This window comes from Nyctereutes procyonoides, unplaced genomic scaffold (assembly GCF_905146905.1).
Source record: "Nyctereutes procyonoides isolate TBG_1078 unplaced genomic scaffold, NYPRO_anot_genome, whole genome shotgun sequence".
NCBI classification, from domain to species: domain Eukaryota; kingdom Metazoa; phylum Chordata; class Mammalia; order Carnivora; family Canidae; genus Nyctereutes; species Nyctereutes procyonoides.
In genome coordinates this window covers 43,837,069-43,861,958 of record NW_026575043.1, presented here as the reverse complement: position 1 = coordinate 43,861,958, position 24,890 = coordinate 43,837,069, and the positions used below count along the sequence as shown (strand labels likewise).

At 52.7% G+C, this 24,890-nt stretch overlaps 1 protein-coding gene across 6 annotated transcripts in view; it reads right to left on the bottom strand.

The window, feature by feature from the left end:
* The window catches only part of TPST2 (tyrosylprotein sulfotransferase 2), a 53,149-nt gene extending 28,988 nt beyond the window's left edge, over window positions 1-24,161 (bottom strand). For 2 of the 6 annotated variants that reach the window (XM_055322740.1, XM_055322743.1), the window contains exons 1-2: window positions 24,086-24,161; window positions 340-439 (exon numbers count right to left, since the gene is read on the bottom strand). The gene's annotated coding sequence lies outside the window, so the exon portion shown is untranslated. Of the gene's footprint in view, window positions 1-339; window positions 440-24,085 lie in introns of those variants that run through there. The other 4 variants (XM_055322741.1, XM_055322742.1, XM_055322744.1 and 1 more) reach the window with 2 other exon arrangements.
* Between the last annotated feature and the right edge of the window lie 729 nt (window positions 24,162-24,890).

Below are 24,890 nucleotides of genomic sequence, written 5' to 3'. Positions count from 1 at the left end.
TGCTCCAGGCTCTCGAGGACCAGAGCTGTGAAGGCAGCCTTGGGCGAGGCTCTTAACCTCCCTGAACCTTGAGATGGAAATAGCTTTCAGGTTCCTTTGAGGGCCCCACTGCTCAGGATGGCCACGCCAGGCAGCCGGGCACTGGGCATCCCAGACACTCTTTAAGGACTGGAAGCCACGGACCCCAGGGAGAGGCTCCGGCCACCCACACTCTCAAGTTCTGGGAAATCCATCTGGCTGAGTTGGTCTGGGTTTCATCCCATGTGGCTCTGGCAAATTTCCACAGGCAAGTGCCAGTCTGGCCCAGGAGGAAGGGCTGTGCTGAGCAGGAACACTCACCCTTTCACTGGCCAGGGCTGCAGATTGGGCCACCGCAGACCACCGTGGCTTCTCCTAATTGGTCTTCCTTCCTTCCTTGGCCAGCACCCAGCTCACTTGTCTGCCTCAAAGAGAACACGGGAGATGAGGTGAGGGGCAGGGTGGCCCAACAGTGGTTAAGGGCATGGGTAGACAGCCCGAGAAGGATCGAGTCCACGTTTGGCTCTGCCAAGGATGGGCCGTGAGACGTGGGGGCCAGTTAACGTCAACAGCCTCAGTGTCTTCATCTGTAAAATGGGCTCAGCTGCCTGCCTTGGAGAGTTGCCGGGATGACTACGGAGGCAAATGCTTAGGGCAGGACCCAGCAGCAGGAGGATTCCAGTAAATGCCGGCAATTAAATTACCATCTCTAGTTAGATATTCTCATTAAACATTCCACAGTACAACCACAACAGACCTGGATGTGACCTTATAAAAATTCATTACCCTGGAGGCGCCTACAGGGACTCAGTCAGTTGAGTATCAGTCAGTTGATTTCAGCTGGGGTCATGATCTCAGTCAGGGTCATGGGATCAAGCCCTGCATCAGGCTCTGCGCTCAGTCTGCTTGTCCCTCTCCCTCTGCTCTTCCCCCCCTTCTCTCTCTCTCTCAAATAAATTAAATCTTACTCTGCAAGACATCCGAGATAAGTTAGGTGACAGAGGCTAGCTGATCCCATGCTGGTAAATATTTATGCTGGGAAAATACTCCAGAAAGGTACACCCTAAAATGTAACTGGAACTTCATTTATTTCCCCTTTTCCTCCCCCTGAATTTTTTAACTCTCCAACAGTGGATATGTATCAATGGCATGATAGAAAAGAAAAGGGAAAAATGAAATTGGGGTGATTTCTAGGCTTGCTGCATAACTTTGAGACCTTCAGGCCTGGAATACAGAGCCAGCCTTTGAGAAAGACCAGGGCAAGCCCAGAGAAGAGAGTCTAGTCTGCTCAAGGTCATGGAGCAGGCCAGGCTTGGGCCCAGCTTTCCATGCACCCAGATCTGGCCTCCTCTCTACTGGCATCGTGCTGGCTCATTCTCCTAACAAGATTAGGTAGGCTGGCCTCCTGATTAAAAGTCTGGCTCTGAAGTCAGGCTGAAGATCCCAGCAGGGCCAGGAGTTACGTGACCTTGGGCAACACACTCAACTACTGTGGGCATCAGCTTCCTCATATGTAAAATGAGAATCAGACTTGCAGCAGTGCCAGATGGTTTCTGTATGGATTAAATACCAGGCACAGAAAGCACTTTGTACTGTTCCTGGAAACCGTCGGTGCTCTGGGTCCCATTATTATAGTTATCATTATTATTAGTATCTGGGATCTAGTTATGTCATGGAGAATCCTTCGAAGGGTGTGCAATGCTAACCCGGCAGGCACGGGAAGGAAATTCAGACTTGGGTAGTAGGGAGCCATGGCAAGTATTTGAGGAAGAGAGGTGCCTATGACTCTGAAGCTATACGGGGCTGGCAGTCAGTGCTCATCTACAGGAGCCTTCTCTGTCAAGGTCCTCTGTCACAGGCTCCACGTCCTAGGCCATCCTCCTAAGGCTGCTGGGCAAAAACAGCACAACCCCCACCAGCCACACCCCTGCCACTTCCACCTCTGCTTGCTTCCTGGGCTCCAGCTGGGCTGGTGACCGTCAGGTGATCAACAAGCTGGGGGACTTGAAGCAGCCCAGGTGGCCTCGGTCCACAGGTGCGATGACCAGGAGGTCCAAACACCTGGCAGGGGCCCCAGAGCAACAGAGGAGAAACAGCCCCTACTTCAGAACCATGAAGACTGGTTCCAGTCTACTTTCCTATGTGACCTTGAGAAAGTCCCTCCCGGTCCCTGAGATAATCTGCCCATATGCAGACAGGGTCTTACTGTTTCCATATGCTTGGGAAGGGGATGCATGCAAGGACATAAAGCAATGGTGGTTTCCTTCCACTGTGTGCCACACACTGTGCCGGGCTTCAGGTGCAAACATTCATTAAACCCTCACCACTCCAGAAGAAGTCCCTGTATCTTTCCTAGTTCTAAAATTTACTTAAGCAGTCAAGTCACAGGTATAATCTCCATATTTGAAAAACAAAAACAAAACAAAAAAAACAGAGAAAGCTTAAGTCTCTTTGGAGCAAAATCTCCAATGCTCTCCTTGTCCCCTTTTTTCTAGGAGGTAACCATTGCTGATCAGTCCGGGGATGGGCCACCTGCCCTTCTTTCTGTGAAATCCCAGTGGAACACGTATCTGAATGGACATCACACTGGGCCTCTCCCCACCTTGTGAACACCCATCCTCCCATCCACATGCTATCATATCCCACCAGGGACCAATTCTGTCCCCGAGGGGAGCAATCTCTGGAGGCAGTTTTCGTTGTCAAGAGTAGGGGTCGTCTCACGAGGAGAGGCGGGGGGGGGGGGGTGTTGCCAAGGATCCTACAGAGTCCAGGAGGTCAGCCCTCGCTGCAAACAATCACCTGGCCCCAAGTGTCAGTGATGCTGAGCCTAAGAAGCCCTGGATCCCAGGTATCCTTCTGAAACTTGGGTGGTCCACCCCACACCAAGTCAGGGAGGTATGTTCATGCCAGCACATTCATTCTGCCACCCAGTAAACACTGCCTGAGCACCTGCTGTGTGGCCTGTAGCCCAGCCGAGGCAGTCTAGCACGGGTCACATCAGCTAATGACTCAGGCAAAGACGCCCCTCCCTTTGCCCCCTGCACTCAGAGTGTGCTCATCCTCACAGAAGACAGGACCCCTGTATGGATGGGATGTACATGGGATGGTCCTGTCCTCCCTCCTCTGAATTGCACCAGAGCATGCCCCCTGCAGGGATGGCCAAAGCCTCCCTGAGCGACATTTAGGCTGTTTTCATCTTTGCCGCCACCCGCCCCATCACAAAGACACAGGCCTCCTTGTGCTCCGTGAGAGGCCGCTGGGGCCCTGCTAACTGTGCCAGCGGGGCTCCCTGGAAGCTGCTGGTCCCTCCTGGAGGTTCCCCATCCAATCTGCATTTTAACAGACCCCAGGGATCCCCATGCACATTAAAACTTGAGAAGCACAGATCTAGGGAGCTGTGTAAAAGGGGTGGGCTGGCTGGGGGGACTGGCATCTTTAGCTCTCAGCAGAAACTGCCAAAGCACCCCCGGAACATCCCCCCAGCTGATGGTCTATAAGTTCCTCTCTGTACCAACTTTGTATGTCAGGCACCGCTGACATAAGGGGTGACAGCTGCTCCCCTTTTCCAGATATGAGGCTGAACAAGGTGTCCAGACAACCAGAACCCAGGGTCAATGGCTTGGCTTTTAGAATTTGGCCATGCCCGGAGCATGTTCTAGGCCAGCTTCCTGCCCACCCACTCTGGCCATCAGAACGTGGCTCAAGGCAGGAAGGCAGACAGCTCACCTAGCAAAGGAAGGAAAGCTCCCAAGGGAAGGAACAAGCTCCGTGGGCTGGACACCTATGAGTGCTACCAGGAAGGCTGCCCTGTGCCCATTCATGTCCAGTCATCCGGGACAGAGGACCAGGTTGGGGGACAGGGCACCCTCATCAAGCACGAGAGGCAATGCCAGGGTAGTGCGGTGACCCGGAGGATGGGGGAGGGACAGGGCCCCGGAGCCATGGTGCTGGCTGGGGCCCCGGCTTTGGCCCCAGGTTTCTTCCCTGAAAGTGGGCTCACCCCACTCGCTGCAGAGCTGCTGCAACGAGCGGAACATTTGCCATCAGCCAACAAACAGTGGCGCTATCTGGAGGCCTGTCTCCCCTCTGGAGCTGGCACCATGCTACTTCACTCAATGACTCCCTCATCACGGCCACCAGCCATGGTCAGCACTGCTCTCCACCCCACCTGGCAGATGAGGAAACGGAGCTCAGTGCCCTGCCCCTTGATGGCACACTGAGACACGGTCAGGGGAGCAGAGGCCTTGCACTGATAAGGTCTGCATTCCCCATCTGGATTCTGCCTCTGTTGAGCTATGTGCCCTTAGGCAAGCCCCATCATCTCTCTGAGCCTCAGTTTCCAAAGCCGTGCAGTGGGGACATAATCCAGAGATGGGAAATGGGAAGCCACCCAGCCAATGGGCAAGGGCCATGCCCACCCTCCCCTAGGGATCCACACTGTTCTCCCTCAAAAGACCCAGCCCAGGAAGACCTATCATCCGTGGGCATCACAGATCTCTCCTACGCCCCAGGTGCGACATGGGTGAGGCCATGCAAAGCTGGCAGCCTCCAGAGAAGGAGAGCCACTACTCAAGGTCACACAGCCGCTGAGCAGTGGAGAGGGCAGGGAAGCAGGAGGTGGGATGTCAAACCTGAGTGGGACGCAGGGTACAGTCAAGGTGGCAGGTCGGTTTAGCAGGTGCCTGGAGTAGAGACCAGCAGAAGCAGGCCCATGTGAGGCAGCCAACATCACACCTGCAGTCTCTGACCTGGGAGGCCTCTTTGAAGGACCTGTCAGTCCAGGGATGTGCCCGCCCCCCCCTCAAAGGCTCCTCCTCCCTCTGGGCTGTCTGGTCACCTGCACATCGACTACCTGTCTACCAGGGCTTCTCTCTGTGGCTGCAGCTCAAGTTGCCCTGTGGCCAGACGCATCCCATCCTCTGGAATCTTCTCTCAGCACTGCGGCCAGAGGGTGTATCTACCATGGAAACCTTACCATGTCGCTCTCCTCCCTAAGCCCTTCTAGGAGTCCTCAGCCTCAGCCTAACATTCTAGCTCTTCCCCAGGCTTCATAACAGTGACATCCAGATGATGTCCAGGGGGAGCCACAAGTGGAATTCAATTTTCCAGAAGCCACAGCTAAAAAAAAAAAAAAAAAGCCACATGAAAAAGAAAAAGGTGAAATGAAATCTCTTTCTAGATTTCAATTAGCTCCACCTATCCAAAATACTACTGTTAATCAATATAAAAATTCAAGTAAAGTCAACATAAAATACAAGTAACATTCAAAATCAATACAAAATTAAGATTAATGAGACACTGCCCCCTCCTTTCCCCCTTAGGGCTAGGTCTCTGAAATCTGCGGAGTATATCTGACTTCTCGGTAGGCGCATCAGATCTGTATTTAGAGTTCATAAAATTTACTGTTGAAAAAATACATTCACATCCCGAAATAGTTCCACACATGCATAAAAGTCTCCCAAGAACGGAATCAAGTGTCTGTTTTGAGATCTACGTTTAAATTACATTGAAATAAAAAATTCAGCTCCTCGGCTGCACTAGCCACGTAGCAAGGGCTCAACAGCCACATGTGGCTTTCAGTTCCTTGGGGGGAGGGGGGCCGCCCATGACACACAGTGACTGGTCCTCACTGCCCTCTCCCATCTCATTTCCAGGCCTGCCCTTGGGGGTGAAACCCCCAAGCACTCTGAGTTCCCATCTCCATCTCCACAATTCACCAGTGCCCTCCCTTAGCACCCCCTGCTTCCTGCCAGTTTTTACTCAGCCCTTCAAAAGTCAGCTCCAGGTTCTTCCCTCCTATGACAGCTTCTCTGACATCCTCTGGGTGGGGTGACATTCCCAGTCCCTCTGCTCATCCCTCCTACTGTAACATCAAACGGTATTACAACTGTCCATCTCAAGGCTTCACCACCTCAGTGCTACTGACATTTGGGCAGCATCCACGGCCTCTACTCACTAGCTGACAGTAGCATGCCCTCACCTAGCAAGCTGCAACAACCAAAAATATCTCCAGGCATCCCCAGTGTTCCCTGGGGGCACAATCCCCTCTGGTTGAGAACCAGGGCCTGGCACACAGAAGGCACCCAAGCATGTGCCTAAACACAGGAGGTGCACTCAACTGTGCTCAACCCCATGAGGCTTGCCTCCTCCAGGAAGCCTTCCATGATGCTCTAGCGCAGTCAGTGCTTCCTCCGGGGCTCCCAAAGTCCCCTGCACTCGCCCCCCTGAGCAATATCCTCCAAGGTTAGGAACTGGGTCTTGTTCATTGCTGTACTTTCAATGCCTAACCTGGTGGATGATATGTAGCGGTTGCTTAATAGATATTTGCAGAACTGACCTGAGAAACAGGGATGACTTAGGTTGAGAAACCCTCACAGGGTGAGTTTTGCCTATTTTAGTTCAGAGTTCTTTCATCCCAGCAAAGGTGTTAAAAAAAGGTACAGCTCCATTTACGCAGCAAGCACTGGACTAAATGTAAAAACTCTGCAGGGTTTAGAGAGGGAAACTGAGGCTTACACAGGTAAAGGGCTTGCCCTGGCTTCAAATCAATGACTTTGAGGCTCAAAATGCCTGGTTCTTCCTCTTACTGATCAAAAGAATTTACAAAAAAAAAAAAAAAAAAGAATTTACAAATGGAAGAAGACATTTGCAATACGTAAATAACATAAGGTATGGGGGATCCCTGGGTGGCGCAGCGGTTTGGCGCCTGCCTTTGGCCCGGGGCGCGATCCTGGAGACCCGGGATCGAGTCCCACATCGGGCTCCCGGTGCATGGAGCCTGCTTCTCCCTCTGCCTGTGTCTCTGCCTCTCCCTCTCTCTCTCTGTGTGTGTGACTATCATAAATAAATTAAAAATTTAAAAAAAATAACATAAGGTATGTGTAAACAATATATAAAGAGCTCTCTGAAATTAATAAGAATAGGACAGGCAACCCAATAACAAAATGGGCAAATCTGAAGAGATAAACTTCATAGGAGAGATCATCTAAATGGTCAATAAGCATATGAAAGAGCACTCACTACCATCCACCAGGGGAAAAAATGCAAATTAAAAATCTAATATAAGACCACTATACGTGTGAATAGCTTTAAAAAAAAAAAGATAAGATAATACCAGGTGTTAGCAAGGATGTGATACAACCAGAACTTTCACATTCAGGTGACAGGGGAACCTGGCAATTCCCTTTGGGAAATTGGCGTAATAGAGACAAAAGCTGAACACGCACCTTTTCTATAACTGAGCAATTCTACTGTAAGTAGATATCCAGCAGAAATGCATCTACCTGGGGCACCTGGGTGGCTCCACAGGTAAGCGTCCGACTCTTGATTTCAGTTCAGATCATGATCTCAGGCCATGCATTGGGCTCAGCACTCATTCCTGCTTGGGGTTCTCTCTCTCCCTCTCCTGGTGCCCCTCCCTCACGCTTTCTCCCTCAAATAAATAAATCTCAAAAAACAAAAAAAGAAAGAAAAAGAAAAGAAAGGGGAAAGAAATAAAGAAATGTAGCTAACTGTTCACCAAAGTTCACATGCCAAATGAAATGTTCCCAGCAGCACTATTTGCAAACCCCCCCCCACACTAGAAACTACTCAAAGGCCCATTAACGAATATGTAAATACAGGTAAATAAATACATACACACCTAACAGCCAGGCAAAAGAACAAGCCAGAACTTCACACAACAATTTGGATGAATCTCACAGATTTATGCTGAGCAAAAAAGAAAGAAAGAAAAAAAAAAAGCCAATCCGAAAGAGAGCATCTGCATTTTTACGTACATAAAGTACTTTATCCATCTATAAAGCACAAAGACGAGCAAAATTAATCTCTATTAGGAGATTTAAGGATGGTGGTTGGGAAGGCCTGAATGCAAGGAGTACCAGGCACCTTGTTGGAGGGGGTGCAGGCATGTGCTTTTTTTTTTCTTGAGCTGGTGCCGTCACACCTTTGGAAAATTCACCGAGTGGTCCCATGCTGAGTAGTGGTGCTGGCTGGGCCCCCCTCCCACCCACGCACCTTCCTGTCAGCTTTGGAGAACACACAGGACTCCATTCATTCCCCTCATCAACACCCGCTGGCAGGCACTCTCCCAGGGCCAGGCCTGGGCGTCAGGAACAGGTCAACAGAGCTGAGGCCTCCGGTCGTGCCACCCACAGCCCAGGTCCTGGCACAACTACCCCCAAACCCACACTCAATAAGGGAGCAGCCAGGCTGGGGTAGCTTTTGATGAGGGGCCAAGGAGGTGATGTCTGCTTGTCTTCCTCTCTCTCCATCCCTCCCCAGAACATGCTTCAGGCTTTTTCCTTCCCAACACTGGGCCACACTTGAACATTCTGGCACAGGTGACTCCTCTGCTCCTCGTCTCTGCCACCATGCTTCTTCGTCTGTTCCCCCTGGATGAACACCTCCAGCCCCAAATTCCCTCAACACCAGACTGGGGCAAGAGCTGTCTCCTCACCACCTCCATTTGGGCGTTAAGCTGGTACCTCAAAATTAATGCAACCAAAGCTGATCTCCTGGTTTTCCCCCCTCAAATACCTCCCACCCTTACTTGGTGGCAGTGCACTACGCTCAGGCAGAAAGGCTTGAAGGCAGCCAAAAGCAAGACTCCCCTCTCTCTCCCCCACCCCAATCTAATCCAGCAGATCTAATCCAGGATCTAAATTGGCGGATCCTGCCAACTTCACCTTCAAGGCACAGCCACACAACCATTTCTTGGCTGTGACACCAAAGGCACAGGTAACAAAAGAAATAGACAGGGGTATCCCTGGGTGGCTCAGCGGTTTGGCGCTGGCCTTCAGCCGAGGGCGTGATCCTGGAAACCCAGGATCAAGTCCCATGTCAGGCTCCCTGCATGGAGCCTGCTTCTCCCTCTGCCTGTGTCCCTGCCTCTTTCTCTCTCTCTCATGAATAAATAAAATATTTCAAAAAAAATAGACAAATTAACGTCAGGAAAATTAAAAATATTTTGTGCATCAAAAGACACTATCCACACAGTAAAAAAGACAACCCACAGAACAGGAGAAAATATTTACAAATCCCCTATCTCACAAAGGATTACTAACCAGCATGTGTTAAGGACTTTCTAAAACTTAATGACAAACCACCAAACCACCAGATTCAAAAATGGGCAAAGAACCTTGACACGTCTGCAAAGATCTACAGATGGCCCACAAGCACATGGAAAGACGTTCAACATTGCTGACCATCAGGAAAACACAAATCAAAACTGCAATGAGAAAACACTTGGCACCCCTCAAGGACAATGTGAATACCTCCCCTCCCACCTGCTCCTCCTGCCTCTACCCTGCAGCTCTCCAACAGTGGGCATGTCAAGGCTCCCCACTATTCTTAAGATCCAATTTTCTTTAAGGAGGGGGAGGGGCAGAGGGAGAAGGAGAGAGAGAGAGAATCTTTTTTTTTTTTTTTTGAGAGAGAGAATCTTAAGCAGGCTCCACACCCATCACGGAGCCAGATGTAGGGCTCAATCTCACGACCTGAGTCAAAATTAGAGTTAGAGTCTTGGGACGCTTGGATGGCTCAGCAGTTGAAGTGTCTCCCTTTGGCCCAGGGCATGATCCCAGGATCTGGGATTGAGTCCCACATCGGGCTCCTTGCAGGGAGCCTGCTTCTCCCTCTGCCTGTGTCTCTGCCTCTCTCTCTCTCTGTGTCTCTCATGAATAAATAAAATCTTTAAAAAAAAAAAAAGAAAAAGAAAAAAAGAGTTGAAGTCTTAACCAACTAAGCCACCCAGGTGCCCCAGGATGCAACTCTTCACATGGCTTGTGGGGACCTCGTGATGAGCCCCCCATGCTCCAGACCAATGGAATATCTATCAACCTGACAGATGCCACATAACCTTGATTTTCCTAACCACTTTCCCAGTCTACCTCAGACCCTAGGTGTGGACACGTGCCCCAGGCCCAAACAATTACAGTGTTCATTCGAGGAAGGATACATAACTCCATCTAGATTACTAAAAATTAGCTAGAGACTTTAGCAGCAGTTCTAGGGAAACTAAGGAGAAGGGTATGTGGTTGGAGGTACAGGGACATCTCTCATCACCACCAGTGGAGCCTGCGTAAGAAGCCAACCCAAGAAGATGGGGCTATGGGAGACATGGGAACCCAACCAACCTAAGAAGAAGATGGGAGACATGACTCCCTGATATTAGTTGGGCTCCTGGATCCAGCCATGCCTGAAGCCATCCCTACCCCTCAACTTTTTAGTTACGTGAGCCAATAAATGTACTTTTTTGCTTAATTCCATGGGAGCTGGATTTCTGTGTTTGTCAATCAAGAGTCCTATCTAGTAGGTACCTATATGCCCTTCCCCCAATTTTATCTTGGCTTGTTTGTTATCACCTCAGCTCAAGCAGCTCCTTTTCCAGGAAACCTCCCATGAGCACCCAGATTAGATTAAACACCCCTATGTCTCAGAGAACCGTATGAATACCCTTCACCATCCTCTATAGTAATTGCTATTTGCCCATTCACCTCCCACACCTACCTGGTTGTGGAGAGCTCATGGCTGAGGGGCCCTGCAGTCTTTTAAATTTTTTTCTCTTTTGTATTCCCACCCTTAATACAGAGACTGGGATGCCCACAGGCATTCGTATTTTATTTTTAGAGCTCACTCCGTTGACAGCTAAGTGTCCTCAGGTATCAGGAAGCAGTGAAAAAACAGGTTTTGCAGGAAGATGGACCTTAGTCTGAATTTTCCCCTATTAGCTTTGTGACCTTAGGTAAGTCACTTAGTGTCTCTGATTCTCATTTTCTTACTTGTAAAAGGTGAACAGCAACTAAGTACACATAAAGGCCTCAATATCACACCGGAGCAGAGTAAATGCTCAATGAATGGCAGTGCCTGTCTCCACTTCTTTCTCCAAGACAGAAATCCTGCTGCTCCGTTTTATTTCTGCTCCACCACTGGTGTGGATATCTGTCAAACTGCCTGCCAAGCACGCATTCTCTGATCTTCTGAGATCAGTCCTTGTGAGCAGTGTGGGGCTGATCCCATGCCCAGGATCAGCAATGGAGGGCTGGCCAGTAAGAGGGTACAGACGTTCACAGATAAGCAGGAGACCCCGGGTGGGCGAAGAGGAGTCAATCCAGCATTTGCAAGAACCACTAGAGAAATGGCTCTCTTGTAGCCAAGACTGCTAACGTTAAGGGAAAGTGCTACTACTGGGGAGAGCGTACCTGAGAATGAGGCTACCACAGAAGAGGCTACCATCTAAGAGACATGTCCTGATACATCGGGGTACCTGGATCCAGTTGTACCAGAAGGCGATACACCTCCAGATTTTCCATTTACCTGACCCCAAAATATAGACACACAATAGGCTCTTTTGACCTCTGCATGCTTACCACTCAGCAGTCTTCTCCCAGGCCCTAGAAGATTTTTCTTCTTTTAATGTGCTGACAGGACTCAGGGTGATGGCTGGAGCCAGCTAACCACTCACACTTCTGCCCCACAGGTGTAGAAATGAGTTTTCCACGTGGGAAGCCAGCTCTTATAAAAGTCAGGTTGTTCCCCTGTATTTTGCTTACAAAACAGTCAGATTGTCCCCATATATTTCACTTAGAAAGCCTTTGGCTAACTTCCCCCTTGCCCTGCCCCCAGTTGCAGTTTATGGCTTTTTTATTGCATTACCTTCCACTTCTTTGTTGTGGTGGTTTTGCAATGGCCGATGGCCAAACAGTGGAAATGCCTGCCCAAGAACAAAGCAAGCAAGCAATAAATATTTGCCGGAGGTAATGTCCCCAGATAAGAAGGCCTACACCTTTTTTTATGGTTCATCCCTACGGCACTTGGCTTTCATCCTCCAGTGATACTGTGGGCATGTGGGTCTGGACAGACGTGGGATTATGGGCAGGGGGTTAAGAGCACAATTCGCAGGCTTGATTCCAGGGCCGCACCTACCTGGGCATCTTATTAACAGAGGCACCTGCCACCCTTCTACCCCCCCTCACCCCGTCGTCTCCATCTCAGACAAACAAAGCCTGGGACTTGGACAGTTTCCTCCCTCACCTGTTCATGAAGCAGGCATAAGAGCAAGGGGTTTCAAAGTCCTCAAGAGCTGTTCAGAACACTTCGAATATCAAAAGCCCTGAGAAAGAAGGGGCATCTCCTCACGGCTCACTGACGTCCGGGGGCGCTACCGGGGGCGCTGCTCCAGAGTGAGTGAGTGAGCAGCCTCTTCCTACAGAACAATGGTTTGGGCCCCACGGAAGCCAGGGACCTTGCTAGAAAGTATTTCCATCTGCAGACTTGCCTAGACATCACCAGGAACAGGGCCAGGTGTGGGGAGAGTCCCTGAACTTCTCTGAGCCTGTTTCCTCATCTGTGAAATGGGTGAACAACATAATCCTTCCTGCTATGAATTACTGAGACCTTCTATGCATCAGGCACCAGAAAACCTTCTCTGCCATCTTCCTGGCAACCCAAGAGATGGTCACTACTATGATGTCCACTTTACAGATGAGGAACTTGAAGCCCAGAGAGGGGAGGTGGCTGGCCTGAGGTTCCACAGCTCCGGAACCAGCCAGCTGGCATTCTAACTCCCATGTGTCCGACTCAAATGACCCCATCTTCCCACCATATCAGGGCTCCTCTCAAAGGTGCCTCGCATCACTCTGAGGTTCCACAGACACCACACACGAAAGATACATATTTGTGCACCTGTTTGCTCAGGAACTGGCAAGTTCTAGATATTTAGGGATCTGGGAACCGAATGGCTGGAGGTAGACGCAGCGCCCTGGAATCCTCACTGTTCCCTTCACCTGGGCCCTCAGTCCCCTGTCCCAAGTGGAGAAGGTCCCCAAAGAGCAGAGCTGGACAAAGAGACAATAGTCAGTAATCACCTTTCAACGAAGGAGCACATGCCTGGGCGTCCTCGTCCTCCGGAAGGTGGGCTCCCGACCACGCATCTGGCTGTGCCCATCACTCCCTGCCACGACCCCAGCTCCACTAGGAACCTGCCACCCACCGGCAGCCCCAAGAAGTCAGATCCGAAGAAGCTCGTGCACCAGCACAGGAAACTGATGCTGGAGCAACTGGATAATGAGCAGAACGAAAGGAGAGCCCGATCAGGGGAATAAATAAGTCACGTGACCAAGGAGGTCCGAGGAAAGGCTGTGGGTTCTGGCTGGCACAGGGCAGGGGGTGGGGAGGGTCAGACGGGAATCCAAGAAGGATGCGCAGCGCAGGAGCAGGTGCAGAGGGCAGTGAGGTGTCCCGGGGGGGAGGGAGGAGCTTGTGAGCAGAGAGGCCCGAGGTGGACAAGCGGGCTGAGAATCACAAAGAGCAAAAGGATTCACTGTAACCACAACAGTGTCAGGGTCACGGTGCAGCTCAAGGTTAATGGTCATAAAAATAACAATAGCAGGAATAGTAATAATAGCAAACACGCACGTGCTGCTTACTTCGTGCCCAGATGCTTTCCTGGGCATCTACATGTACTAGTTCAATTGATCCTCACAACTCATCTATGACAACGGTGCTATTATTAGCCCATTTTATAGACGAGGAAACTGAGGCACAGAGCAGTTCAAGTTCTTGCCCGAGAGCTCACAGAAGGCATGTGGCAGGGCAGGGTGTCGCTCCAACATGGTCTGGTCTTTAGAGCACGCTTAACCCCCACTACAGGAGTTCCCAAAATGGGTTCCCAGACTAACAGCGCGAGCAGTGCCTGGGAACCCATTAGAAGAGAGACAGAACATAAAGACTTCTAACTCTGGGAAATGAACTAGGGGTGGTGGAAGGGGAGGAGGGCGGGGGGTGGGGGTGAATGGGTGACGGGCACGGAGGGGGACACTTGACGGGATGAGCACTGGGTGTTATTCTGTATGTTGGTAAATTGAACACCAATAAAAATTAATTTATTTAAAAAAAAAAAAGAAAAGAAATGCAAATTCTCAGGCTCCTTTTCCAGGGGATGCTGCTTGCCTAAAGGTGCTGCCCTGCTACACACCTGCTTAAGAGGAGAGGGAGGAAGGAGAGGAGGGCGGGGGGGGGGGGCGACCTTGGGGCCTTGAGTGCCATAAGAAGGGGCTCCCCCACTCCTTTATAGGCAATAGGAAGCTAGTGAATGCTTTTGAGAAGGGGAGCCATGTCTTCTCCTTTTGGGTTTTCCCAGCTAAGTTGCAGAAGACCTTGTGAAAGAATGAGATCCTCATGATCCAAGCAACATCTAACCAGAGGCCCGAGGCACCCAAGGCCAAGGCAGCCATAGCCCCTGCCTGAGAGGAAGCACAGTGAGGTCAGTGACCTCTGATCCCATTGACCCCCTCTGCTATTCTTAGGGCCTTGTGTTTCATCACTGGGAGGGTAAGGAGAGACCCCGCCCCCTGCCAAGGATGGAGGGAGGAACTTGCCAGGACTCCCCCAGCAGGTGGGGGGAGGATAAGCCAGTCTTAAACCCCAGTGCCCTACCTCCCAGGAGGGGGTTCTCGCCTGACACCCACAGAGGGCCACCAGAGAACCTACCAGCTAAAGGCTCTCCCTGCACTGCATCCACCCTGGGGAACCCAGATCTGTGGTGTACTCCAAGCCTGTTTTCATGACCTGAGCAAATCACCTCTGGGGCCTCAGTGTCCCCCTCTGTGAGAGGAAAAGGCTGGACTCATTTTCTAGTATCACTATTCTCCCCCCAAATTTGCCAGCAAATGTGCACGGCTGGCCTACTGTGTGCACTGCGGAGCTGTGAACAGGCTGGGGCCTCCCCAGGGAGCTCAGCGCCACTGAGACAGAAGGAGAGGCGAACGACCCCACAGGGCCCCCGCACCTGCCCTGTGCGGATTCAGGGGGATCCCCAGAGGCAGGGTAACCAGCACCTCCGCCCAGGTGAGCTCCCAAACCAAGTCAGACCCAAAGCTGCACTCCACTCCCTCGCTGCCAACCCAGGCTTCCTGTTCCTCTGCCTCCCCCGCCCCTGGGGCCTGCCCTCCTGGCCCCCACTCCCCAGCTCCGCCCACCTCTGCACCAGGCGCCCCAGGGCGGGGCTGCCCTAGGGGGCGGACTCAGAACCCCTGCAGTGCTGTGTTGCCTCCGCTGGGCTCCCAACCTCCCTGGGCCAGGCCAGAAGGCGCCCACCACCATCTCCCAGGCCTTCGGGAGGGTGGTCGCAGAGTCCCTGGGCTCTGTGAAGGTTGGGTTCTGAAGGTTCTGGGGGGCAGGATGTCACTCACAGGCAAAGGAAGTGGGACAGAGCGTTTCTAATGAGATAAAGGAAGGGCTGGGGGGGGGGTGGAATGGAGGGGAAGTAGTGCCCGTGGGGGGAGGGGGCAGACAGAGGAACAAATGGAGAGAGCCAGCTGGCCTGAGATTGAGAGGCATAGAGATGGGGGAAGACAGAGTCAGAGTCAGGGGGAGACCTGAACAGAGGGAGATAGAGATGGGAAGGAGACAGGGAGAGACAAAAATAGAGACCCTGCCAGATGTGGGGAGCAGGAGCGAGATGGGGGAGCAGAACAGCCTGGAACTGGGACCTCAGCTCCTGCAACCTGCCTCCTACCCTGTAACTAAAGGAGTCCTTACCCACCCCTCGTTCAGGGAGCTGACCTTAAGGGCAAGGCCACCTGCTAGCCTGGCCCCCTCTGAGCCCCCGACCCCGTCATGGGGCTGCCCAAATTCCCGCCTACTGAGGACCACCTTCCTGATTACTCTCACCTGTTTCATATATTTGTTCAATGAACATTGCTAGAACATTTTCAAAGGCAACTAGAACCCACCGGCTGAGATGAAAAACATGCCCTCATCAAAAAGAAACTACAAAAATAAATGCAAAGGCAGGGATCTTTCCGCCTCCTGGCTGGGGGTGGGGGTGGGGGTGGACCAGGGAGCCCGGGGTGGGGTGGGGTGGGGAGGAGGAGCCAGCAGGAGTGTGCTCTGTGTTAAACAACAGGAGCCCAGAGAGAAGTGCTCAGTTAGCACCAAGCAGTGACTCTCCTGGGAGTCAGCAAAGGGTAGACGGGGACTTGGAGAGGAAGCCTCTCATTCTGCAGGGGGAAATCCAGTCCCTCCAGGATGGCACTGGACACTGTGCTGTGACTCAACTTCTGTTGACTTCTAATCTTAACACCTCACTCCACCCCTGCACGTACCAACATCTGGAAGTCTGGGCCATGAACACTAGCAGACCTACCAGGCCTAGTCACACACCTCCAAACTTTTGCATCTGTGGCTCCCTCCCCCTTGGACACCCTTCCTGTCCTCTTCTACCCAGCTAATTCCTACTGGCACAGTTTGTACCAGTCTCCACCCCCTCCAGGCAGCCTTCTCTGACTGCCTCCCATCCATGTACCAGCATCACCCAAAACACTCAACACCCTGTGTGGCCTCTCTGGTTTGCTGTCTCCTCCACTGGAATGCAGAGTTGGACCTTTCCCCATATCTTCACAGGACCTAGCAAGGCCCCCTATTTGGTTTTTGTTGTTTTTTTTTAAGATTTTATTTATTTATTCATGAGAGACACAAAGAGACAAGAGAGAGAGGCAGAGACACAGGCAGAGGGAGGAGAAGCAGGCTCCATGCAGGGAGCCCGACGTAGGACTCGATCCCGGGTCTCCAGGATCACGCCCTGGGCTGAAGGCAGGTGCACAACCTCTGAGCCACCCAGGCTACCCATGGCCCCCTATTTGTGAAGTGAATGCAGAAACAGACAATCAAGAAGTGAAGGCAGCCTAATGCTCACGGACAGTCGAAATCAAAACCTTCTCTGAGCTGTGTGGGAAAGTTTCCGGCAAAAGACCCTGTAAGAAGGCGACGCCCTCGCTCCAATGGGCCTCACCTACGCCCTGACCCACAGACTTTAAGAGCCTCCACTTTCTCACCTATAACAGGAAAACAAAAGAGTATCACTGATGGTAACAGTTGAGCTCAGAAAAACACACGTAAAGAGCTAAGTATCCAGCAGGCACTCAAATATGAACGGCAATCATTATTTTACTATCACCTTACAGAATATTATAACTTAAAGGGACCCAAGAGATGATTAGATCAGGGGTTGCCAGATTTTCTGTAAAGGGCCTGGCGGTAAATACTTTCAATTTTGTGGACCACACGGTCTCTGTCTCTGAACTCTGCCCTCCTGGTTCAGAAGCAGCCACCGACAAAATGGAAATAAATGTGTGGCTGTATTCCAAAAAAACTTTATTTATAAAAACAAGCAGCGGGCTGGACTGGGCCCTGGGCGCTGTTGTTTGCCAACATTCTAGGTAGACATCTTGGGTCAGAGACGTGGTTGACTTTTTTTCTTGTCTGATTCCTCCATCAGAGGGTAAACACTCCAGGAAAAATGGGGACCTGGTGGCTTAAATCCCGCACCCCGGAATCTAGCTGAAAACTGCCACATGCCTCTATCCCACAAGCCTTTACCGAGTGCCTCTGCTGACCTAGGTCCGGGGCCAGGTGCCATGGACACAGTGGTACCTATAGAGGCTAGCGGAGGACGTCACTCAGCAGATATCTGTGCCGTGATGGGATGGAGGGATGACCCCACAGGCAGCCTCTAGAGTTGGGAAGATCTGGGTTCAAATTCCAATGCTGTCACATCAGACCTGTGTGACTTCAGGGAAAGTGACTCGACAGTCTCTGAGCCTCAGTTTCCAGGAAATGGAGTGGTCAATAACCAATGCCTCCCCTGATCCCTTGTGAGGACAGAGAAAGCGTCCCCAGAGCCATGCAGGTGATGTAGATGTGCTGGGACACAGACATACTCGTCAGTACTCACAGCGGAGGGGTCTCAGCTCGCCCTGAATATCTCACTGTGGGTTATGTGGGGACCGGAACCAAATAAGGTGGGACCCTGGGGTCCAGAGACAGAGCCTTCCATGCAGGGAGTGTGAAATGGGGGCAAGCTCCTGATGTGTCAAAAGCCTTGAGGCTCCTAGTGGCAGAAGAGGTATCAGGAGGCCTCAGACAACCTCTGATGTCCTAGAAAAGCAGAGCTGGAAGGACTCTTGAAGAACATGGAAACCAGTGGTTAAAAAATTTTATTTTTAAAGGACTTTTTTTAAAATTTTTATTTATTTATGACAGTCACAGAGAGAGAGAGAGAGAGGCAGAGACACAGGCAGAGGGAGAAGCAGGCTCCATGCACCGGAAGCCCGACGTGGGATTCGATCCCGGGTCTCCAGGATCGCGCCCCGGGCCAAAGACAGGCGCCAAACCACTGCACCACCCAGGGATCCCAAAATTTTATTTTTAAAGCAATGGAACTGCTTGTTCAAGTACACCCAGGCAGGCCCGTGGTGGCCTCAGAGCAGTGAAGACCTGTACTGGGCCAGCAAGCCCTTGGGGCAGACAGGTCATGCATGCGATGGTGGGGAATGGTGAAGACTATGATGACCAGGAGAGCCCAGGGCATTTGAGGGGGAGCTTCAGGCCATTCCAGTTTGGCCCAAACTCCTGAGTTCCCAAAAGAAGTGGGAAATTGGATTATTCTCTAAAACAACTGAACGCCGGTTCCATTTAAAATAAAACCCAGGGGCGCCTGGGTGGCTCAGTGGTTAAAGCATCTGCCTTCAGTGCAGGGCAGGATCCCAGGTCCTGGGATCGAGTCCCACATCAGGCTCCCTGCGAGAAGCCTGCTTCTCCCTCTGCCTGTGTCCCTGCCTCTCTCTCTGTGTCTCTCATGAATAAATAAATAAAATTTTTAAAAAATAAAATAAAACCCAACGGAAACTGAACAAAAACCATCGTCTGGGTCAAAGGCATCAATTGGCAGCTTGTTACAAGTCCAACCTGTCCATTTCACAGGTGAGGAAACTGAGTCTCAGAGAGGGAAAGCACCTTGCCCAGTGTCACACCGTGATTCAGAAGCCCAAATAGGACTCAGCTGCCTCCAAGCTCCTACCCAGCCCCATCTGCTCAGGAGTGTGGGGGAATGGGAGGGAGTAGAGGGATCAGGGTTATGGGGTAAGAAGCCAAGAGCCCTGCTTGTTCTGTCATCCAGGATGGCGTGTGGACAAACGGACAGGGAATGGGATAAGCATGCATTAATAATACATGATAATTTGTAATAATATATAACACTGTAATATAGTAATAATAACTGACACCTTCTGAGTGTTTCTTATGTGCTGGGCATTAAGATAGGGTATCAAGAGACACCTGAGTGGCTCAGTGGGTTAAGTGTCTGCCTTTGGCTCAGGTCATGATCCCAGGGTCCTGGGATCGAGTCCCACCTTGGGCTCCCTGCTAGCCTGGGAGTCTGCTTCTCCCTCTCCCCCCTGCATGTGCTCTCTTCTCACTCAAAAAGTAAATAAAATCAAAAAAAGAAAAAAAAAAAAAGGTAGGGTATGAAGAAGGGATAAGATGGTAATTAAGAGTGTAGACTCTGGATTCAAATCCTGCCTCTCCTACTTCCTGGCGGGGTGAACTTGTGCTAAATTACTTCACCTCTCTGTGCCTTGGCTTGTCCAATTCATATGGCCACTGAGCAGATCAAATGAGTTAAGGTAAATAAAGTGCCTAGAACACTGCCCCATGCCTGGTGAGCTCTGTTGGTATCAGTTGTAATCATGGCCTTTTGACAGATGGGGATGCCGAGGCTCCCAAAGGGACATGCTCAAGATCCCAACAGCCTGTCTGACCCTGAGCTGTCACATTTTGCCTTGTATCAAGGTGAGCACTTTACCCCCATCCCCACCCCCGTCCCCATCCCCTCTGGTCCAATCCAGGAGGTAGGTCCTATCTGTACCTCTATTCTGCAGACTAGAAAACGGATGCATTGGGAAAGCAGCCAAAGAATACAACCACACAGCCACTGAGGGGAACAACTAGATTCTAAGGCAGGCCTAAGCCCTGGAGTATGCATGCTACCACCAGGCCCACTTTCTGGTCACCAGCTGGCTTTCTGGCCACAGCAGACTGGTCAAAAGTCTGGTTGGTGCAAGAATGCACTTGGCAGACAAGGTGGCTGGCCTGCGTTTGCCTCCACCATCTGAGCACGCAGGATAACACAAAGTTCCTCCCCCGGTGGCAGGCACAGAGGCTCCCCAGGCATGTGGGCACTGTCCTCAGCAGCCCTGCCCTGCAATTTCTGGGGTCTGGCCCACCTCATGAGTTGGTCTCAATGAAACATTCCCATGAATCCACCTCGTGCCACAACCCAGAGTAGAGGAGACCAGAGAAGGGCCATGGGAAGGGCAGGCATCTTGGAACCTTCTCTCGAGTAGCTCCAGACAGGGTGAATGTGTGGCTGCCGAGAGCAGAGAAGGGGGACTGCAGATGGCAGGAACAGGTGGCAGGTGGGGAGGCCGGGAGCGGCTGTTACAGACAAGTTTCTGCAGTGCCACAAGGCAAATCAGAGCCAGCCAAGCAGGTATATACCTGGACTTTCAAATCACTAACACCAGCCACTTCTGCTCTGCCTCTCTTACTACGAAACAATTCACAAAGTCATGCCGATAACATTTTTTTGACAGCCCTCCCAATCCCAAGGTGGCACCGCATCCAAGTTCTGACTCAGTCCACGCCCACTCCCCAGCAGGTCACACCGCCGAGGCCCAGAGACCCTGGCTGAGCCTCTTGAACCCTGTTGCCATTTCCCCAGGCTACACAGGAATGCTTGATTTTAAAAGGACCAGGAAAGGAAAGTGGTTACAGATGAACAAAAGCGGGAGGGGCTGGCTACAAATGCCAGAGGCCTGTCTAAATGGCCCTTCCGAATAGCAGCCGCCCAGGTAGGACGAGGCTGCTCAATGCAAACCCAGAACGCACAGAGGAATGCTGCCTTCCATTCCAGAACTAGCAGATGACAGGGTTAAGAACATCTGGAAGAACTGGTGACTTTTAAGAAACTTGGTTCTTTCATGAAAATGCCATGCTCTGACCTGGGTGCTTTCTGGGTGGCTCCACCTCACAGAGGCAAAGAGGTGAGGGGTCCCAGACTTGGGGGCGATGCCAAGAGGAGGGAGGGGATGTCTGTGTGTCATCCTCAGGGGCACCAATGAGGCACCTATAACTCCAGACTGCAGGTCTCTAGTCTGGGGGCAGGGATGAGGAGGGGGTGGCATTTGTTGAAAGAAGCAGTGACTCACTGAGGTTGCGCAGGTGGCCCACCTGTGAAACCCAATTTCACAGTCATGGAAACTGAGGCCAGATAAGGAGGAATGACTGGCACAGACTACATCACTACTAAACCAGAGTGAGTCACCCGGAGATTTGGCCACCGGGGGAGGAGGTCACCTTCAGAGTGAGCATGGGTGGCCGGGGGGGGGGGGGGGGGGATGGTGGACAGGACCAGACTCCCTTTCGAAGCTGAGAGACTGGCTTCCGCAGGTCCTCACTGTGAAGGGCCACCCAGCTGGTGTGGGGTGGGAAGGTCTGGGCGGTTCTCACTCTTCCTATCCCCTCTGCACAGGTTCCTAATCAGCACCACCAGATCCTGGGGTGGGCACTGCAAGCCCCTGGGCTCCTCACTGCCCCGTCCTGCACAGGGTCTGGTTGAAGGCCCTCAGCAAGGATGTCCCTGTTACAGAAACGACGGAAGCACACACACACCTGGGCGAAGCGCTCCATGGGCTTGATTTCTGATTTCTTGATGGTCCCAGAGATGTTCCTGGGTGACCTGAAGGACACTCCTTATTCTGCTAATGAGGCATTTAATCCAATGCATATTGGAAAAATAATTTTTAACAAGCACATTGAAGCCAGTGATTTCAAAGATTATGACTGCTCCGGAGACTATATTTACTTAAAATGATCGGTACCCTTATCTGTGGTTGGTGGGATTGTAAAACGGGGCAGCTGCTTGGGAAAACTGGCACTTCTTCAAAAGGTTAAACATAGAATTACCATCCGATCCAGCAACTCCACTCCCAGGGATATACCCGGGAGAACTGAAAACATATGCGCACACGCAGACTTGTACACGAATGTTCACAGCAGTGTTACAACAGCCAAAAAAGTAGAAATAATGTCCACCAGCTGAGAAGTGGGTGAATAGAGTTATATCCCTGCAAGGGAATATTATTCAACCATTAAAAGGTAATGAAATACAACTAATAAAACTAATATGACATTGTATGTTAACTATACTGGAATTAACATAAAAAAAAACTTAAAAAAAAAAAAGTAACGAAATACTGTGGCACCTGGGTGCTTCAGTGGGTTAAGCGTCTGACTCTTGGTTTCGGCTCAGGTCCTGATCTCAGGGTCATGAGATCCAGCCCTGAGGCTCAGGCTCTATACTCAGCAGGGAGTCTGCTTCCCCACTCCTCCTCCCTCTGTCCCCCCTCCTCCCCTCATGCTCTCACTCTCTCTCTTTCTCCAATAAATAAATAAATCTTAAGAAAAAAACTGTTAAAAAAAAGTAATGAAATACTTAAAAAAAAAAAAAAAGGTTTAATGAAGAACTGCTATAAACCACCACATGGATCGGCCTCCGAATTGTTCTAAGTGAACAGCACCAGTCGCAAAAGGCCACATTGTGCTGACTCCATTTACAGGAAACGTCCAGCACAGGCAAATCCATAGAGTGGAAAGTAGATTAGTGGTTGCCAGGGGTTGGAGATAGAGGGATTGAGGAGTGATTGCTGATGGGCCCAGGGTTTCTTTTTGGGTGATGAAATGTTTTAGAATTAGGTTAGCGATGGTGGTTGCAACATCTCTGCATATCCTAAAAAAAACTAAAAAAAAAAAAACAACAACACTGAATTGAATGCTTTTTTTTTTTTAAGGGTCAATTGTAGGATATATGAATTCTATCTCAGTGAGGCTGCTATAGAGAGATTACATGAAGTTCTAAAAAATGAGGTGATAAAAACACATCCATTGGGTAAATAATAGAATACTACAACAGGGATTCAGTAGGGTAAACTGGTTCACGAATGACTCAACACACCCAATTTCACAGTCATGGAAACTGAGGCTGGATAAGGAGGAACGACTGGCACAGACTACATCACTACTAAACCAGAGTGAGTCACCCGGAGATTTGCCCAACTCCAGAGGCCTGGCCTTGTCATCAGGCCACCCAGCTGAATGAAAGGTTAGGCGATAGGCGATGGGCGATGGGGTACAAGGAGAAGGGTCCACAGCCCAGGACGGGAGACAGACCTGCCAGGAGGCTGGTGAGTGAGGGAACGCGCCAGCTGCCCCTGAGGGTTTCAAAACAGGAAGCGCCCAACAATGCCTGCAGAGGACCAGAGGAGGCTTCCAGGCCGGGCGCTGCCTGAGGCTTCTGAAGGATGAGTAGGAGTTTGCCCACTGGCCTCACCAACACCCGTACACGCAGTCAGGAGGCCTGGGAGGGCGGGTTTCAGCTCAGCCACATCCCACCTGTGGGGCCTACCAGGGCCGTGGGCGCATGACCTTTCTTGGCCTCAGTTTCCCCATCTGCAAAAGGGGAAGTGAGCAAGTGATGGGCACAGTGCCTTGTAACAACCGCGGTCCCCTGGACGGTGCCCACCCTTCCCTCCCAGGGCGGACGGGCGTTTGGGTGGCAGAGCCTGACCTGCGCTCTGCGCTCTGCCCCACACGGTACTCAGGGCCCAGCGCCAGGTCCGGCCACGCCGCCCCGCCCCGGCGACCCAGGCCCCCTTCCCCGGCCGCCGCTCCCAGTCCCGGCTTGGCCAACCCAGCGCGGGGCTGCGGGGCGGCGGTCCCGGCGACCCCTCGTCGCCGGCGACCCCAAGCCCGGCCGGGCTCCTCCGACCCCGGGCCCCGGCGGCGCGCGCCCCCCGACGCCTCCGCTGCGGACGCGCCCCGCGACTGCACGGCTCGGCAAGTTAAGTTGCGCGCGGCCCCCGCACGTCCCGGCGCCCGCCCGGGGTCCCCGCAGGCCGGGGAGGGGGGCGGGGACCCCGACGAGGGGACACGCCGCCCCGCCCCGCCCCCCACGGACGCTGAGCGCCGCCGGGCGCGGGCCCCCGGGCGGGGAGCGCGGTCGGGGCGCCGGGGCTCCGCCGCACCCCGCGGACCGGCCGCGCGCGCCGCCTTCCCGCCGCCTCCAGCCGCCGCGGGCCCGGGCTGGGGGCTCCTCGGCGCCCGCCTGCCCTCCGCGGGCGCCCCGCCGGCGCCGCGCCCCGCGCCCCGCGCGCCCCCCACGGCCACCTACCGTGCGGCCGCCGGCCACGAGCCCCCGCGCCCAGCGACTCCGGGCTGGCCAGCCGCCCCGGCCGGGGAGGGGGAGGGCCCGCGCGGGGGCGGGGCCGCGGCGCCGTGACGTCACGGGGCGTGTCCGGCGCGGACCCGCCCGCCGCCGCTCCCGCCCCCGCCGTCCCCGCCGCTCCCCGCCCCGCGGGCCGGCCCCGCCCCGGAAGTCCTGGTCCGCGGCCGACTTACCGCGGGGACCGGCGGCTCAGCCCTCCTCCCGTCGGGAGCGCGGTGTGCGGGAGCGGCCAAGTGCCGTGGCCGCCGGGACGCGGTGTCAGAGGCCAGACGCTGAGCCGAGGGCTGAGCCGAGGGCTGAGCCGAGGGCTGAGCCGAGGGCCTCGCGCTGCCGCGTGTGCCCCGCGGGGCTCGGGGGGCGGCCGTGCGCGCTCAGACAGCGGGGCTTCTCCGGAAAGGGGCGCTTTGGCCCAGCCCCAGCCCCAGCCCCAGCCCAAGCACGTTTTACAACACCTGGAGACACACCTGGGGCACGAGGTTGTCCGACTGTGTCTCCAGGGCACGGCCCAGCCACAGAGGCTCCTGAACGTCGCGCCAGAACACAGCCCCCTCCCCACCCCCCACGCCACGCCCGGCCTGCAAGGTCGGTCGGTCGTGCTGAGGCTGAGAAACCTCGACATACAAGAGTGAAACAAAACTGCAGGCTGACAGGCCTCACGGTATCTGACCTCTCTGTGCCTCCGTTTCTCTGTCTGTGAAATGGGTGTATGGGACATCTATTATGTGCATATGCATTGAAGGAAGGGGATGAA